This window comes from Penaeus vannamei, chromosome 32, assembly GCF_042767895.1.
Source record: "Penaeus vannamei isolate JL-2024 chromosome 32, ASM4276789v1, whole genome shotgun sequence".
Lineage (NCBI taxonomy): Eukaryota > Metazoa > Arthropoda > Malacostraca > Decapoda > Penaeidae > Penaeus > Penaeus vannamei.
The window spans coordinates 6328722-6336221 of NC_091580.1; the positions used below are offsets into that span (position 1 = coordinate 6328722).

The window sequence follows — 7500 nt, forward strand, 5'->3', positions numbered from 1 at the left end:
ACTCTATAGGGGCGGATCCGTCACGAGGTTTCTTCCTAATATCTTGACGGACTAGGCTGACTTATACATACATATGCATATATATCTCTTAAGGTTTAAACAGAAAGCAGCGATCTTAAAGGCCTTTCTTTTCTCGGTAGGGAAGTGCAGAGCTCTGTACATAGCAACGAAACGAGAGAAGGAATTGGAACTAGATTGCGATGTGCAATAATACTCCTGTGTATGTCGTGTATACCTGGATGTATATTCCCAGTGTAGATAGATACAAAATAATGTACGCTGTACATTAACGTTATACAGTACAATACACTTCAGCTATGTGATACATCACTTCTAGTAAATACTGTTAGCGATACAGCAGGTATTCTACGGTAGCCTCAGGTAAATCAAGCCTGACGGGCCTTCCCACCACACCTTCGCAATGGCTTTTCCGCCGTCAGGAGCCGCCAGCGTCCGAGCTGTGCCAGCGCTCCTGCCGAAATTCCCACCGCCTGTGCGCGTCCTCTACCCTAGTTTGAGCCTCGTTTCCATTTTTTTTTTTTGGTTCCACTTCTCCCGAACCATGCAGAGCACTCCTGCTGAAGAACTCGAAACAGATCAAGTCGCTGGGACCTCCTTCTCTACGCGGACCAGAGTGCTCCTGCCAACCGAACATGACCGGCTGGGCACGGCGAGCTCCTTCGGTTGGCCGGACAGGATACATTTTGGCGAAGGACTCCTTGCCACGCCGCAGAGGCCAGTCCTGGAGGCCCGGCCGCTGTGGCTACGCGCGGGCGGGATCGAACTTACTAAAGACACTCACAAGCCTGGCCACTGGAATCACACGTGCAGTCAAAGACACAGACACGCACACACGTAGACACACATATGCACCTATATACACACAGACTCGGGATTACACATACACACGCACATATGCACACCCATATATACATGTGTATCGATGCACGCACGCACGCACACACACACAAAATTGCTGACCCCCAGGAACCAACAGAAGCCTCGTGAAGCCGTACGGTTGTCACGTACAACAGTCATGGAGATACGGAGGTATGTACGATGTGGACGCAAGGCAGCGGGACGCGAGTGTTATCGGGATGGGTTTGGGGGCGGGGGGGGGGGGGAGGTCGGGTTGTCGGATGCTTACGATGGAACGTCATGGGGGTGGGGGTGGGGTGGGAGGGGGGGGGGCAGGGAGCGACAACGAGGACGAGACTGAGTTTCAACATAGACGGATTTTCCTGTAAACTTGATTTTCAGAATGAGCAGCCTCACTCTGCTGTGTTTGTCTTGCGGTATATCTCGTGGAAGGCATCGAAGGGAAGCATTCTCTTCCAGGTCTCACGGAAATAAAATAGTAGCTCCTGCAAGTCGATGTCAAGTGCGCAAAACAGTCAAAAACTGAAGTAACTGCCTTTCACATAGGTAGATTGCGAGTAGGAGTGAGTATTAGTGATCTAGTTGTGACAATCGAAAATGCTATATTAACAAGACGAGGACGAAAGAAACGAGCGAATAAAAGAAAATCGCGAAGGCGGAGTCATAACATTCATGATCAACCGACTGTTTTGCATCATTTACTGACCCCAACTTTCTCTGAATCTTAAAAAAGGAGAAAATAGAGAGGGAGAGAGAAAAACCGTGTCTCATACAAGTGAGGTACTTTCCAGTCATCAGAAGTATACTCGGAAGCTTCTTCGTGGACGCGTCAAAATAACAAGTAGCTCTCAACCAGTGCTTATATCGATGTAATAACTATTTAGCCTGCAATTCAGGTACAATTTTAAGTTCTGTCGTGCCTTACAAATCCTCACGGAGACCGATCACTTCATGGCAGTGGTTCTCAACGTTTTAACCTTGGCGACACACTGAAAAGATCATAAACTTCTGTAAAATACTTTGACCCCATTATTGTATATACATGCACAGTTATAATTTTCCCTTGAAAATATGTAAACTGCCATAGATTACCCATTATGAAAAGTCAATACTCTGTGTTGGTCTGAATAATGCAGGTTAACTTTTACATTTTCTCAGTGTTTCAGACTAAAATAACTTCAAGGACAAAATATTATGCGACACGCCTAGAAGGCAAACAGGTTGAAAACCACCGTCTTACAGGAGCATCAACGTCGGAAAAATAAGACGCACTGGATTTTTCTAAACATCTTAAAAATAAGACTTCAAAACGACTTGATTTCAGCGACTGAGACATACACATTTTACGATGTTCTACGACAACGAGGTAGAGTATAGGACGATAGCCGAATGGGGGAGTGAAACAAGTAATTTGAGTGTAAACGCGATTTTTTTAAAACTGTGATATCGGTGGTGTAAATGCGATTTTTTGCGTATATTAAAACTGATATCAGTGGTGTAAACGCAATTTTTGGGGTGGATATTTAAAAACTGATATCGGTGGTGTAAATGCGATTTTTGCGTATCTTAAAACTGTGATATTGGTCGGCTAGAACTCAAGGTGCTCGTTTTCGAAAAAGGTGAGCTATATAAAGGCTTAATATATCATATCTATTCATTTTCCCCCATGGATTTTGTATTCATATATCCAGTTCTTGCCTTTCTTGAGGAAAAGACACATTGGTTCCTATTTGTTTCGGAGATAAGAAAAGGACAATTTTCTATCATGCAACTTTGAAGTTTGTGAGGGTAGACTATTTTCATTAATTTTAATCAGACTTTCTGAATGATCGTTCATAGGAGATACGTCAATTTAGACTTGGTGTAAGTTATCTTCAGTTTTGGATGTTAGAAGAAGTGCTGATCGATATTCGCTTGTCTACTAATATGTTTTTGTCTATTTACTGTATCTTATTTTACCCTGTGGAGTTTTAGGATCCAAATTGTAGTAGAATTGTGAGAAAAATAAAACGTCGAAATAGCACAGGTTTTGGATTTAATTTTCACACTCACACTCACACACACACTCACACACGCACACACGCACACACACACACACACACACACATACACACACACACACACACACACATACACACGCACACGCACACACACGCGCGCGCGCACAAACACAAACAATATACATAAATAATAAACACACACACACATACATACGAACACACACGTACATACACTCTTGGCCGTGGCTGAGGTTAAGCCATTTTGAAATGAAAATATAGAACAGGCTTATTAGAATTGTGAATGAGACTGATTTTAGGACTGATACAAACCTTAAGATACAGTGAATTAAATCATCCAATCTATTATGTGCTTTAGTTTGTACTCAAGAAATCTTTTGTTCCTCTGTGGCATTTTTTTATTTTTGGATTGTAAGGATTTTGCATGTACGTATACCTACGTATATGCATGTGTGTGTGTGTGTGTGTGTGTGTGTGTGTGTGTGTGTGTGTGTGTGTGTGTGTGTGTGTGTGTGTGTGTGTGTGTGTGTGTGTGTGTGTGTGTGTTTTGTATTTTTGTAAATCCTTTATTGCACTGGGACACCGTCATTTCACATTTAGAAGGCTTGAAAATCGACATTTTCTTGTTCGCCTCAAAAAGAATTCTATGTATGTGAGCTCACACTTCCTCCGCTAATAAGTCTTCTTTTTCGCCCACTACAACGCACAGTATTTCGCGCTACTGCCTGATATACCCAAGGGAAAACGGGGTCTTCTGTAGTCTAATACACAGGCTAGTGAGTAACATTACTTTCGAAATTCCCTAATTCCAGTTTCTTACGACCAAGCGTCACTGGTTGTATACGCGTACGTGAATATCTAAAGGTACAGAAAGGAGTTCGTTTTCACTGACCACACACGTCTTTGGCCCAAACCGAGCAGTATTCCTCCGGCGTCTCTTCGAGGACCTGAGACCCGCGCTCGGGGTCCGGTCGTGCCGCCTCGGGCCCCTGAGGAGGTGGCTCTTCGGCGGCTGAGACGTGGCTGGACCGGGCGAGGATCCGGTTCGTGGCGGACCTCGAGGGCGCTGCAACTTCAGACATCCGGGGTTTTTCGACATTTCTGCACCAGGCAGAACAAACTTACCTATTTATGCATAAAATAAAGGCTTCTCTATTGTTGTTTTTAATAAATTTCCCTCACTAGAATAATAATCTCTAAAACATTAACACAACTTAGCGATTTACCGTCAATAGCTTATGAATATAAATAATCAGCAACGTCCATGACTAGACAAATTCTGCAAAATCGAGACAGTACGGCCGTTCTCGCTGAAGGAACGCAAAACAAGTCACTCTGTAGAGGGGTGGTTCAGGTTACCCATAAACCCGACAAAGAACGCAATTTCTGAGCTGATCCGAACGCCAGTGCCTCATCTCGATTTGCAGTTGATCACGATATATATTAAATCCTCTGTCCATTACAAAACTCGACAAGTCCAGAGATATCTTCTCATCTATAGATACTATGGAATGTACATCTAGCAAAATATTCTCTGCGCACAACTGCATAGCATAGTTTTTTATTTTTTTATCCGAAGAAGCTCATATATCGTAGCTACAGTAGCTCATTACCGTCTGGGAAACACATAAACTAACATTTCAAAGAATAAAGCAACAGAGATCGCATACAGCTACCCAATAACTATATGAAACATCGAATCAAATGAGTGTCGGGTGAAGGGAACGGACTGAAGTGGTGCGAATAAGGGATGGATCTGGAATGGGGCGAATAAGAGATGGGTCTGGAGAGGGGCGAATAGTGGATGGGTTTGGAGAGGGGCGAATAAGGGATGGGTTTGGAGAGGGGCGAATAAGGGATGGGTTTGGAGAGGGGCGAATAAGGGATGGGTTTGGAGAGGGGCGAATAAGGGATGGGTCTGGAGAGGAACGAATAAGGGATGGGTCTGGAGAAGGGCGAATAAGAAGCGGTCAAACGCGACAATGTTGTTGTTTTTTTTTTCCTTTCTTTTTCACGCAGCCGGAGAGTTCACAGAAAACGGAGAGCGGTATTTAAAGATCAGGGAAGGTCCTTTTATCCCCATCGCCGGAGAAAGATGGTAGAAGCAAGCAGATGATTCTTAGTTTGGGAAGATGGGAGGCTGGAGATGCAAGGCGGAACTGCAGAGACTCTCTGACCAGAAAACCGCTGGGGCGAGTCTTGGCTGGGCGTCCGGACCGCTCTCGGGGACTCGGGTCTCGGCTGGGAATGCCAACAGAGGATTTTCGGCTTGTCATGATATTTACGTATACATGTAATGATTACATATACATACATACATACATACATATATATATATATATATATATATATATATACACATACATACATACATACATACATATATATATATATATATATATATATATATATATATATATATATATATATATATATATATATATATATATATATATATATATATATATATATATATATATATATATATATTTATTTATACACACACATATATACTAAAAATCCACATGTATAGATACACACACACACACATATTGAATAGCCAGGACGCCCTCCGAGGCCAGACGCCTCCCTGCGAGCCCGAGCAGCGGCGCTGAGCCCTCCCAGCCAAGAGAACAGACGTGACCGAAGAAAAGACGGATCCAATGGAGAATTCTCGAGGAAAAGGCAGCAGTTCAGAGGTCAAGCCGAACTCCAGGTCGTTTCACAGAGACAGACAAACAAACCAACAAACTGGGGAATTGTAACATGATTCATCAGTATACAGACGTAGGCCGGCCAAGGTCACCACATCGGACGTTTCCCATAACCCGCAGAGGACTGTCGCAGGATTATGGCGGCTCATCCGCCCGCTCTCGGGGGGCGCCTCTCGGGGGCCTCGACCTCGACCCAGGCCTTTCCGCGGCGCCTTCCATCGCACGCCTTCTCTTATCTCTCGACGGCGCTGATAAGGGGTCTCGCCGGGGTCCGAGGCCGGGCGGGAGGAGGGAGTCCCCCGCGAGGCGACCCGCGCGAGAGGCGGCGACGCCAGAGGGGAGGCAACAATGACGAAGGAGTTTGTGCGTGGTTTGTGGTGGCGGCAGGCGAGCCCGCGCGTCCCTGGAAGCCTCGGAAGGTAACTCTCTTACGGTAATTTCCTATTGCTTTTTAGCGGTAACATTATCAACTAGATGCCAATCACATAAAAATAAATGCAAAAATATCATTAGCTTTTTTTCGGTCACAGTCACATTAATATATGCTTTATATAAATCTTAGAATGGTCATCTGTTCTTAAACAATTTTCAACAATATAGTAATAATTATCAAATGAGCACTTGGTTTAATGCAATATATATGCATACACATACATTTACGATATACATGCATGGTGTGTATATATATATGTATATATATATATATATATATATATATATATATATATATATATATATATATATATATATATATATATATACACGCACACACACATATATAGACATATATGTATGTATAAAGGTACATATGTATTCATATATGTGTGTACATATGAATGGTTGTTTTAACACATAAGATTAACATATCCACATACAACCTAAATGAAACAATTATGCACATCAATTTCAAACAGAAAAAGGCGACTTCAAGTTTATTCAAACAGGCGGAACATCAGCACATTCAACTGATAAGATTCAAGGAGAAAAGAAAATCGCCCCCGTTGATATTTAATTGCACTTGCCTATTGCCAGTCTTTAGTATTGCAGTCTTAGTGCATATTGAATGCGACCTGACACCGCAGATTCCCCTTGAACAATCCTGTTAATCTTCTCTCTACCAAGAACCTGTTAATCTTTTATCTTTTCCTTTAATCACATTCCAATCCTCACACAAGCCATTCTACAATATACATTTTTACTCCATCTTCCTTCCCATTTTCCATTTCTTACGTCATTCTTACACTTCTTTTTCCCCCCCGACATCCTTAAGCGCCAACCGGAGATCTACCCTTATTTCTCTCGCTGTGAAGCCCTACTTCGCACTCGCCCTTGGAGGCTGTGCGTGTACGCCTGTCAAGGGTTACAAGGATGCTTTTGATTCTCAGGATGGAAGGATGACATTGAGCGACTCTGTGACGAAGATGGGGCAGTGACACGTGACAAGTGACACTGCCTGACGAGGTGGAAGAGGGTGGTAGTGAGCGTGAGGGAGAGCGAGAGCGAGCGAGCGAGCGAGAGAGAGAGAGTGACAGAGAGAGAGAGAGAGAGAGAGAGAGAGAGAGAGAGAGAGAGAGAGAGAGAGAGAGAGAGAGAGAGAGAGAGAGAAAGAGAGAGAGAAAGAGAGAGAGAAAGAAAGAAAGAAAGAAAGAAAGAAAGAAAGAAAGAAAGAGAGAGAGAGAGAGAGAGAGAAAGAGAGAGAGAGAGAGAGACAGACAGAGAAATGTATATACCAACAGATAGAGAGGGAGATAAAAAGCAGGGGAATGGGCAGACCAAGAAAGAAAAGAGAAAGACCCAATCAACGAAGGGACCCGAAATATAACGTCCTTTTATACGACATATCACACACAAAAATCTTGTCTCTCATCTTTCCATGCGAAAGAGAAAAA

The 7500-nt window shown here is 43.2% G+C and overlaps 1 protein-coding gene across 4 annotated transcripts in view; it reads right to left on the minus strand.

Annotated features, from left to right (window-relative positions):
• Positions 1-7259: 7259 nt before the first annotated feature.
• LOC113813049 (uncharacterized) overlaps positions 7260-7500 on the minus strand; it is a 545463-nt gene continuing 545222 nt past the window's right edge. For 2 of the 4 annotated variants that reach the window (XM_070144596.1, XM_070144597.1), the window contains one exon: positions 7262-7500. This exon is cut by the window's right edge and continues 342 nt beyond it. The gene's annotated coding sequence lies outside the window, so the exon portion shown is untranslated. The other 2 variants (XM_070144594.1, XM_070144595.1) reach the window with 2 other exon arrangements.